This window comes from Peromyscus eremicus, chromosome X (genome assembly GCF_949786415.1).
Source record: "Peromyscus eremicus chromosome X, PerEre_H2_v1, whole genome shotgun sequence".
NCBI lineage: Eukaryota > Metazoa > Chordata > Mammalia > Rodentia > Cricetidae > Peromyscus > Peromyscus eremicus.
In genome coordinates, this window is record NC_081439.1 from 96,854,053 (window position 1) to 96,866,593 (window position 12,541).

Here is a 12,541-nt window from a genome sequence, read left to right on the forward strand (position 1 = left end):
AATCAGATACTCAGGAAGGACATACAAGAAGGGAAATGCATTTTTTTGTGTGTGAAATTAAAGAGATCATGCATTCACTTTCTAATAAACACTCGTGAAGTGAACATATGTCCAGTACAGAATGAGAATAAATAACTCACGTAGAAATTCTAGATTTCATCAGTATCTGGTAGTTAAACACTGAAAAAGCATAAGAGAAACCTTGGGAATTGTGGATTAAGAGGAACTGTCAGGGAAGGAAAGAATCCTAGGCAACACCAATGTTTATTGACTAGGCAGGTTCAGGAGAATGTGCAAAAAAGACAAAGACAAAATAAAAGGGAAGGAGAGAGATTAGTAGAATGAACACAAGTGCTTAAGCACATCAATGAGAATAAAAGCTAACAACACAGTTTTTACTCTCGTCTTGCTTGGGAGGATTCCTCGAGGATTTATATTCCCTTCGCTGAGCTTTGGGGACTGGGGCAGTAACTAGTAGATCTGCTTATAACCATGAAAAAGCTACAATGTAACTAGGGGCTTAACTTTATAAATCTTTAGTATGTAGAATCACATCATGAATTTGTCCCATTAAAAATGTTGGTATGTTTTTACAGTTATTTTTTTTTCTCATTTTTTTTTTTTAAGACAGGGTTTCTCTGAGTAGCAACAGCTGTCCTGGAACTCGATTTGAAGATCAGGCTGGCCTCGAACCTCAGAGATCCGCCTGCCTCTGCCTCCCAAGTGCTGGGATTAAAGGCAGGTACCACCATGCCCAGCTTTAATTTTTTGTCCTTTGAGAATTTCATGCATGTATATAATGCATTTTGTTGAAATCCATCCCAATTCTTCCTTCCTTTTCTTCCCCTATCTTCCCCCTTTACAAACTAAAACTTAATGTGCTCTTTCACAAAAAATAGCCTAATTAGAGTGCTTAGTGCCACCTGCATATACATGTCTATAAGACCATCTACTGGAGCATGGCTAGCTTCATAGTGGCAACATCCCTGAAGAAAAATGCCTTTTCTTGGCTAATGGTGGAGTTCATAATCCTCCAATACATGCTGGGGTTTTGTTTGAGACTTGGGATGAGGACATATGACTTTTAGAGACACAAAATACTATTAGAACACAGGTAATGAAATAATTACAGTTCACTCAGTTGGAATTTGGAGAGAATAGTATATATAGCAAAAAGACACGTGAATTGGAAATTGAGAGATTGCTAAAGTTTGCCAGACAAAAATGAAGTGGTGTAGGTAGAAACAAATTAGAGGAAAATAGACCAAGAATGAAGAAAACATGGATAGGATTAAATCCACCATACCTGGCAAAACAAATAAAAACTTATGTTTTAAGGGAGGAATGACATTATCAGATTTGTATTTCAGAAACATTATTTTAGCCATAGATTGGAAAATTCATTGAATAATTTGAGACTACACGCAGACAGACCTACTTAGAAGCAGTTACAATAATTGGGGTGAGAGATGATCATACCTTGAGTCATGAGAAAGACAATATATATAGGAAAGAGCAGACATAGACCTTTGAGGAAGAATTTAAAGACTGAGACATCTTTGATATTTTTTTTTACAGTTACCTTCAGTAAGAGATTTCTTGCTTGCTTGATTACTTGTTTGGAAGATAATGTGTTTATAAAGATGTGAAAATATGGCTAAATGAAAAATAGATGTGCAGTTTTACATGTAGAACTTGGTTTCATACATCCTGAGCCTGAACTTTTTGTTCTTGTTTCATCCAATTTTTTATACATCTACCTAATGATCACACTACAGCCCTGCTTCAAATCCTTCAGCGATTTCCTCTTGTTTAGTATTAATTAATAACTAACAAAAGTTTCTAAAATGCTCCACAATTTGGATCAACATTTTAAGCACTATATTTTATCAATCACAATTCCCTCTTTGTTTTTATTACAGTCTATAGAACGCTAAAAAGCCATATTTTCTTTACCATTGAATATATGTGTATATTTTGCATTCTATATGAAACATGCTTCCCTGACTCTTAAGTTAACTCATATGTCATTTAAAATTCATCATAAAAATCACACCTTCTCTAAACTGTCTGAACACTTTTTCTAAGTACTTCCTTCTCCAAGTATAATGAGGTAAGGGCCTTAGTTCATTTAGATATTTTATTACTGAGCTAGAACTGAAAGCTTCTTCCATGAGGACTAGCTTTCATAGTACTAGCATAATCCCAACTACAGTATAACTATGTGTCCTATACCAATATATAAGTATAGTACTCACCACTCATCGAGTAAGGAAACTTCTTTTTACAAGAGATAGAGACCATTACAGAAAACCACAATGAACCAAAATGCATAATTGTGGAGCCTGGTCCCAACTGATACATCTACAAAACACTTCCACACCTAATGCTCAGGATCATTGCGAAAGAGGAGATGAAAGACTATAAGAACCAGAGGACCACGGTATTTGCTATGAGATTGTGTCTTCCATTGATGTCATAAGCTACACTCAAAGTTTCACAAGAATGAGTGCCTAAACATGAGCTGAACAAGGACAACAGCAATAAACATGCAAAAGTGGATGGGGGGGAATTTCACAAGGCTTCAACTCTACACAAATAAATACAGACAACTAAGGAATGCTGAGAGCAGGAGAAATAGTCTTCCCCAGGGAACAATTCCCCAACTGGTTGTCAACTACCAAGTGGTCAGCTCTGAAACATGCACATAGGTAACATCATAATATAGACTGAGCAGGTTGTGCTTATATTATTTAGCAATATGAGTGTGTGTACAAACATATATCATTTATTGTGTGTATGTGGGTATATATAAATGTTTACACACACCCACACACACACACACACACAACAATTAATGAAAAAGAGGCCATCATTTTGAAAGAGGGGTATATTAGAAGATTTAAAGGGAGGAAACGGAAGGGGAAATGATGTAATTATATTATCTCAAAACAATAATAATTTCAAAATAATATATAGGGTAGAGGCAGGTGAGATAACATCTGAAAATGATTGGTTATTCCCATAGCATGTGCCACTATTGTACCAGTATCTTGCAGACAGGGTAAAACTGATGATTACTTTTCTCCTGTGGTAGTGTTCACAGTACATCCTGCGTTATGAGCACTAGTCACTAAGGGTTAACCTTATAGTTAGTCACCTGTTCGATTTCTCTGTGTCAGATGATGCAAGTCAATCGTGTCTTTAGCAATAGGGCCTTGCAGAGACTGACAGCACACACAAGACCTGCATATGTTCAAACCAGACAAAATCCTAGTACTGAGGAGGGAGAACAGATGCAAATTCCCACCAGCAACAAGCTATTTGCAATTGATACCCTCTGTGAAATGGAGTATCAGTTTTCTTCAATGGAGTGTCACTAGGTATAGCAACCACACTCAAGCGCATGCTCATTGCCTAAGAGTAGTTGAACAAAGAAAAACTGATTTCACGCTTTTTGTGTATATGTGGTTTTTGTTTTGTTTTCCTTGTTTTTGTATTATTGTTCATCTGTTTTGGTATTCATTTTTTGCTGTTTTTCCTGCTTTTCTGAGAGGGGGGTCATGAAGTAGGATGGGAAGTGATGTGGGATGTGGGGAGGCTCTGGGAGGAGTTGAGGGGAAGAATATGATCAAAATACATTGTACTAAAATTATTTAAAATTTTAAACTGTATTTAACTTAGTATAGACATTGTTGGTATTTGACAGCTTCTAACATTTCTATTTTCTTAATTTGTCACTTAAAAAATCTATATAGAGCTCTAAAACATATTTAAAGCACATATGATTCGCATCCCTCTTTTTGTGAAAAGGACAACTTTTATATGAAGTGATAAACCTTCCTCGAAGTCATTTAAGTGAAAAGTAGAATGCTACAGAAGAGAAATAGTTCCCAAAGTTTGGTTTCTTGATATTTCAATATAACATGCTATCCTATACTCTTTTTCACAGTCTTGAATCTGTTATTGTTCATTTTATTATACTTTGAGATATTTTAAAATTTATTTCTAATGATCCATATTTTAATGTGTTTATTATTCTTTAAAAATTTTTCTTCTTACATATATACACAAATGTTATTATATAAATACAACCTTCTGAGATCATTTAGTGTTGCTCTTATGTACATGATTTTTTAGGAGTCCCCATCTGGTATTGAACAAAAAATTATGAGGCTCATCCCTTGGTAATACTGGTTCTCCCTTTCTCAACAACAATTAATTGACTGTAGCTCTTCATTTAGGCATGAGACCTTCTGAGATTTCCCCCACCCATGTTAACATGACAACTGATAATGTTGTACAGGTATTCTTTGGGCAACCATATTATTGAGATTTCATGGGTTTAGGTTCCCTACCATAAACAGGAGACACTCTCTCACAGCAGATATTCTGGTCTTCTTCCTTTTAGAATCTTTCCTTGCCATCTGTTGGAATGTCTTCTGAGTCTTAACTGTGTTGTTTATGTTGTAGATGTGGCATTGGGCATTCGACAGTGCCTTTTGACAAATTGTGGATTTCTTTAATGGCCTCTATTTGCTGCAAAAAGACGCTGCGCTGATGAGATGAGACCTACACACATTTGTGGGTATAAGGATGAGGATTTAGAATGTCATTATAAATTATACTGGTTCAGGGAAGTGCTGAAATAGGTTCTTCTTTAGGGTCCATGGACTTACCAGTCACAAGCAGTTGGCTAGGTTTACAATACCAGACATGACTACCCTCCAATTGAATGAGTATGGTTTAAGTCCTAATAAAAGACTGTTGGTTACCACCAAGATTTATGTTTCACTATTGGGAATATTTTATCATGCTGGCTATTATTGTGGTTCATAGGTTTCACATTAGTAAGACTGTAGATTGCTTTCTCCTTGGCAGTTTGCATAGCAACTTCTGATACTATGAGAGTTAGTCCTCAGGGAAGAGGGGCTTCCATGTAGATTCCAGCTTGATTCCTCTAAGTCCTATGTCCAAAGTATACATTGCCTTCAGCAAATAGGGCATTGCTTTCAAGTTCTGTGAGGCAACCAAATACAATGGTAATATCTAGTACTGTTATGGGAGTCTCTTGGAATCCCCTGACCAACAACCTGAAGGCAGGTTTCCCATGCCTGCCACTAAAGGTTTTGTTAGATAGTCTCTTAGAAAAAGCATCATCATTCCAAGTTCTGCAACTTCATTTAAACTATTTGTGCATGCACACACAATTATATATTATACGTCTTTAATTAAACTTCAAATACTATTTCCCTCTGACTTTTCCAAACATCTTTAGTTTTTTTATCCCTTCTCCTTCTTTCTCCATCTGTGTTGCCTTCTCCTTCCACTCTTCAAATAAAGCCAAGCCCCATCTTTTCTCATTTTCCATTTCATAACACCTGTGTCCCTCTATCATCTTATCTAAAGCCCTTTCTCTCACCCATACTCATCCTTTTTTGCTTAATTGGTTTCTGCAGCTACTCCAGATTATATACACATATCTAAAGATCCCCAAATAACAGAGAATGTGGGACATTTGTCTTACCTCACTAGTATAGTATTTTATGGTTTCATCCAGTAACCTGCAAATTTCATTTTTTTTTCCTATAGCTGAACAGAATTCGCATTATCCATGCATTATTTGAAGGTTTGCAAAGATGATAAAAATGCACACTGAAGATAAAACATCATCTTCAACAAATGGTACTGGGGAAACAGAATGTCCATATGTAGAAGAATGAAATTAGAGCCATATTTCTCACCCTGTACAAAATCAACATCAAGTGGATCAAAGACTTCTATGTGAAACTTAAAACCCTGAAAATGCTAAAAGAAAACTTAGGCATCGCCCTAAAAGATACATGCACAGCAAGGGACTTTTTTTTATTGGTCTTCATTTGCTCAGGAATTGAAGCAAACAATTGAGAAACGGAACTTTATAAAACCAAAAAATCATCTGTACAGTAAGGAAACAACTGAGTAAAGAAGAAGTCCACAGAATGGAAGAGATTTTTTTGTCAGCTATACATCCAGTAGAGGATTAATATCCAGAATTTATAAAGAACTAAAAAAAAATTCAGATCATGTTGAAAGACCAAGGCTTCAGCAGAATTGCAGGCATAGCAAAGGGGCATAATCAGGAAGCCCTCCCACTCCTGACCTCCTTACTGCCTCTGACCTTTTGCCCCAGCTACAGAGAGAGCCATGAATTCTTCACCCCACAGAGAAGGCCCAATCAGAGGTGGCCACTGCCTCTTACCCTTTGCCCTAGCTAACAACCCACCAGGGAAGGGCCTATCAGGAGCCAGGAACACCTCGGGAGGGCCAATCAGAAGCAGACAGACAACTCCAGGTGCTGAAGTTACAATGATGCAATTCCCTAAACCCAAGAGAGCCAATCAGCTCAGCCAAGAACTCCTGACCAAGACGTGAGAGCCAATCCCAGGTCTGTAGCTAGGCAGTCTTGGAATTTCCCCAAAGCACCCCCTTTGTATAGGCACTATAAAAACCCTCACCCAGTGTTGCTTGGGGTGTCTCCTGCTCTGCTCCTTTGTCAGTTGGACCTAGAGACCTGAATTAACCCCTATTAAAGACTATTTTTGCATTGGATTTAGTCTCTTGGTGATCTTTTGGGGATCTGGACTTTGGACACAATAATGTGACCCAATTAAAACATAGACTATCCATCCATCTGGACAGACCAATCTCAAAAGAAGAAATTATGGCTAAGAAAAATCTTCAGAAGTATTCAATATCCTTAGCAATTAAGGAAATGTAAAATAAAACAACTTTAAAATGCCATCTTACCCCAGTCAGAATGACAAAGATCCTGAAAACTAATGCAAGAGTTGAGACAGGGAAAAGGGAACCCTTTTTTACTTTGGTGGAATTGCTAACTGGTGAATCCAAAACAGACCATGCCCATTGCTACTCTACTCACAGTTGCTAGGAATGGAAACTGCTTCAGCATTTATAAATTCATTTCTGAGAACATTTGTTAAATGTCTGTCTCACATTCAAGTAAGGTCACACAAGGTAAAATCCATTCTTGTACATAATCCTATTTCCTGAATGACAGGGCTCTCAGTACACATGTGTTTAACAAATATTTATTAAACTAATAACTGTGTAAGTCTTGCCCTTGTAGTTAGGAAACTATATGGTATTAAACAGGTTAAAATTCTTCAGTTGGAAAACATAAAAATCTTGGTGCTCACAAAGTAGAGTGGAGGTGGAAATGAAGGGGTATGCATAAGGATGAAGGAAGAGGTGTGTAACTGAGATCCTCAAGTCCATGTATGTTTGACACCCAAATCTATTTTCACATTTTAAATCCACATCCAGAAATGAGCATGCCATGTGAACAAATTTTTGGTGAGGACTGTATAAGGAAACATCCCTGAAACTATTTTTTTCAGTGAGAAAAGTGATACAAATGTACCTGACAGTCTGGTGGGACTAGAGTTGAAGCAAATCCTGAGAAGCCATGCTGAGTGGAGAAGGTTCTAATTCTGATTCTGCCTTGTTGTTAAATATGTGACTTCCCACTTTTTACAGTGTTTGTATTTTTAAAACACTTGTTTGCAGATGTAACCAACCTTCTTATTAAATAAGAAACACAGAACCAATGCAAAGAAGAAAGCCAAGAGGTCAGAGCTAGGAGCTAAAACCTTACCCTTCCTCCTGCAGTGGTCCTACCTCTCCGAACCAGAACTACCCCTGTGTTAAAGTCTTTATATAGTGTTCCTGTTCTGCCTTCTCATTGGTTGTAAACCCAACCACATGACCGCCTCGTCATGGCCTGTCTGTATAGGCCTCCAGGTTTTCCATGCTTGGTATTGAGATTAAAGGCATGTGTATCCAATAATGGCTGTATCCCTGAACACACAGAGACTTACCCAGCTCTGCCTACCAAGTGCTAGGATTACAAGCATATGCCACCACTGCCCTGCTTTCCTATGGCTTGCTAATAGCTCTGTCCCCCGGGCAACTTTATTTATTAACATAAAAATAACATTTTAATACAAATAAAATATCACCATACTTGTTTATCAAGTGAATGATGGAGGCTGAAGCCAAAGCCCTTGTTTTTGAAGAACAAAGGAGGAATTAATGCTTTTTACATCACACATTTGATGAATCTGTTTATAATCTATGCTTTTCTCACAATCTTTTTTATGGAATCCCAACCCCTTTATTCTCTTTTTCTATTCATTCCAGTGACCTTGTTCTATACCCAGTTAGGCAGTGACCAGGGCACACCTTCCTGCTGTCCAGGATGATTCTACCAGAAGGCCCCTGATTATGAGGTCTCGTGTTGTAAAAAAAATGAGGAGTGCTGACCTCATCTGTGATGTATAAGGCAGGGCAGCAGGCAGCTCATGACAGTTATCACCAGGCGATGTAGGGAAAGCAGGTCCCTAACCCTAGACTATTCCAGCTTGCCTGATAGATTCCTGGTGCCTGCTTTCCAAAGAAGGTCCCAGAGAGGGACCATGAACATCCTTTTTGGAAGCATTGTCGTCATTTTCATCTTTTTCATCCTGAAGATACTAGTTCGGGTAAGCTGTATATAGGAGGAGACTGCCCTAACATTAAAGTAACTCAATACATGGATAGGAACGTGTTTTGTAAGACCACAAAAAGAGGAAAGGAACCCAGGGAAGAACTTCAATAGCCACTTGCCGTCTCTACAGAGCCCTGGCATTTGCTGTCTCTCCCACGTGAGCTTTTGAAGCTTTCAGCACTGTACTCAATAGTTGTGGTCAGTTAGAAGATAGACATGGGTCACTAATGATATAGTTGACTTTCCAGCGAACCTCTCACTCACCATGAGAGAACAGGAGAGCTGAAAGTGCGTGATCTCCACCATCAAGTCTCATCTTAAAAATGGGTCCTTTCTCTTGTCTTCTCTCATTTCTCTGATGGTATCCTGTCTAAATGTGAGTTCTCTGGTGTTAGTATAAAGTTATAAGTAAAACAATTTTACAATAGGATTAATGACTCATATCAAGGCTACTATTGGACTTCCTAAGGCAAGAAGGCTTTACAGCATAACCACTATGATTTTTCTTGAATCTTTGTCTGCACAAAACATCCTTATAATTTTCTCATATTTTATAGGTTTTCTGATTACTGATAGTTTCCTTTTTGTATAGAAATGTTTTAATGTCATGTAGTTTCATTTATTGATTGTTGAAATTGTTTCCAGTAATATCAGAGTCCTGTTCTAAAAGTCCCTCTCTATACTTTCAATCTTGGAGTGTATTCCCTATCCTCAACGACGTACAAAAATCAATTCAATGTGTGTCAGTATCTAGATTTCAAAGCATGGTTCCATTTAAGAACCAGTCCCTTTTCGTCCTTCATTTCTCTCATTGCAGCCTACTCTACCTCTCCCTGGATCCAGGTGACTCTTTTCTTCTCCAAACTTAGGAGTATTCACAAGTATACTCAGCTCTACATATTGAGTTGTTTTTGTTTTTTATTTTTTTATTTTTTGTTTGTTTTGTTTTGGTATTTAAAGTTGCAAGTGAAATGCTTTTATATAAGTACCAAAGACAGGATTTGAAGCTACTACTGAACTTCCCAAGGCAAGACATTACAAGGTGACATCCATTTTTTTTCCTCAGTCTGTGCTTATGCAAAACAGACATGTCAGTCAATGTTACCCTTCAACACATTCAAATCTATATATCTTGGGGGAAATCTGTTCATTATCATAACCAAGTTATCACAGTCAACTTATCATGCTCCAAAAAACCACAGAGTTGTAATTTCTTTTACAGATAACTGAGTCTGAAAGACCATCCATTTCAACACTTCTTATACTACAAAGAACAACTATTATTAAGTCATACAAGAGTACAGCTGTGAGTGTCCCAGTCAACAACTTCAACCAGACTATGGTAGTACCTTTTCCACAGGCATTAATCTTGCACAAACGAATACTGGTCAATCTGAACATTATAGAATGCCAGCTGGTTAAACTGGAGCAATTTCTGTCTGCGAGGGACCCACCTGGCTGTACAGGTGGAGAGCCACTGTCAGAATCCCAATAGAAAGGGACAGTGAAAGCAAACAATAAAATCCTGGAGTGGGATCAACTGATTTTGTTTCTTGCAAATGAGTTTTTATTTAAAGGAGTGGGGTGTTGGTCAGATACTACAGACACCTACTACATGCTTGTTTTTAAAGAATCATTGACATGTATTTGTTAAAACATATTTTATGGGGTAATGATTTAGAATCACAGTACAGAAATGACAAATTGAGTATTTCAACTCATGTATCAGCCCTGACAGAAAAGAACAAAGAAGGTTCTGAGGATTTGAGCCAGCAAGTCAACAAGAGTGCTAGAGCTTTTTCATACTGAGCAGTGAGACTTCCAGAACAGAGGTGGCCTACCCCCGCTGTGCCCATTGCAAATTCCTGGCTGGAGTGTCTTGATAGTAATACAATGACTGTTCTCTGAGGATGTCACTCTTGGTGGTGGTTCATTCTGCAAGACAAAGACAGATGTAACAAGTGATCAGTGGGGCCACCATTTCTTACTCTACTCTCAGAAGGACCTTGATGTCTCTGAACAGAGAAGAGAAGATGGCTGCTTGTTCGATGGTCGCACACACTATAGCTCTTTCTTAAAGAATATTCCTGTATAAAAGAGCAAGTTTGTGGTTGTGAGATATCAGAAGCCACAACTACCTGCTGCTATCACCAGCATTCCCCAAGTACCTCTGATACTAGACTCCTCTTGGCATAACACACAAAACATCCCCAAAGCAACTCTAGCTCCTGTAACAATCTGGCTCACAGGGCTACAATAATTTAAATTCACTAAGCTAAAGTCTCCAATGCCGGCCAGTTATTTTGCTGGTAAGGACTTGCACTCAAGACAGCCTTAGAAGAGCAGCTAAAAGCAGCCAGGTTGTGATGGGAAAGCTCTGCCTGCATGCAGTGCTTATAGCAGAAGAACTGCCCTTTGAGCTGAGGAAAGGAATGGTGAGCATTTGACAGGACCTAGTACATCCACGTCCCTGCAAAGAGTGTGCAGAACCCACTTCCAGCTCCACTATCAGGAAGGTGACAAGGAGTGGTAGGTCTGAAATTGGAAAAGAGAGAAACACCTGCACAAAGTTCAGAGGCTGTGCATCCCACAAAACAAAAACAAAAACAAAAACCCCCAAACAAACAAATAAAAAAAGCAACATGATCAGGTTCACAGCAACAACCCCACTCCTGGTACAATTTTCTGTATCAGTTTATTTTATGTTGCTGTGATAAAATACCCAGTCAGAAAGCAACTTAAGGAAGAAAATGTTTATTTTAGCTTACTGTTCCAGAGGGATAGAGTCTATCACAGACGGGAAGGCATGAAATGGTGGTATGAGCAGATCAGGCTAATCCTGTTTTCATCCACACACACAGGAAGCAAAGAGAGAACAAAAAATGGGTAAAGATATAAACCTTCAAAACCCTTTCAAACACATTTAGAATATTTCCAAAGATACACAATAAATTGAGCTATAAAAACAATAAATACTAAAGAATTGGAACAAATGCCAAGGGTTTTCTCTGTCTGCATTGGAAACAGATTGAAAATCAATAATAAAATAATATCAAACACATGGAATAAGATCTAAATATAATAGGTACACATAGCTCATTGTTTTATAATGAAGTCTTACATAAATCAAGTTTCTTAGTGTTCTGTTGCTGTGAAGAGGCACCATGACCATGGCAACTCTTATAAAAGAAAGCGTTTAGTTTAAGTTTCTTTATAGTTTCAGAGGCTTAGTACATTTTCATCATGGTGGGGAGCATGGAGGCATGCAGGCAGACATGGTGCTGGAGAAATGGTTGAAACTAGTACATCCTGATCCACAGGCAGCCAGAAGAGAGAGAGAGAGACTCTGGGCTTGGCATGGGCTTCTGAAACCTCAAAGTCCACCTCCAGTGAAATACTTCCTCCAACAAGGCCACACTGACCCCAACAAAGCCACACTTCCAAATCCTTTCAAATAGTGCCACTCCCTAAGCATGAGCCAATGTGAGCTATTCTTATGCAAACCACCACATCAAGAAATACATTGAAATTACCAAAATAAATCATAGTGCTGAGATTTGTGGGATAGAGTCCAAATTAGTGTAGAGATAGAATTGATTGGTTAAAAAAATTGCCATATATTAGAAAAAATAAAAATTCAAAACACTGTGATCTATCTCAATATCAGAGAAAACAGAGCAAAGAAAACCCCAATTAAGCAAAAAAAAAATAAAGGACTAATAACGATCAGAGAAGAAATAAATTGGAACAAAACACAGAAAGTTGATCATCTATTGTAAGAGAGGATGTGGGGGCATACTATAAAACACTTATAATCATCGCAATAGTGAGCACAGCAGCTGTGAACACCTGGACAGGACTTGGACATAAGGAAAGAACAGAATGACATGAAAATAGAAAGAAATAGGAAGAGTACTACTTGATAGGAATGGTCCCAATTTTACATTTAAGAATGGGAGAGAGATAAGAGGGATAATGGGAGGGTGAATTATT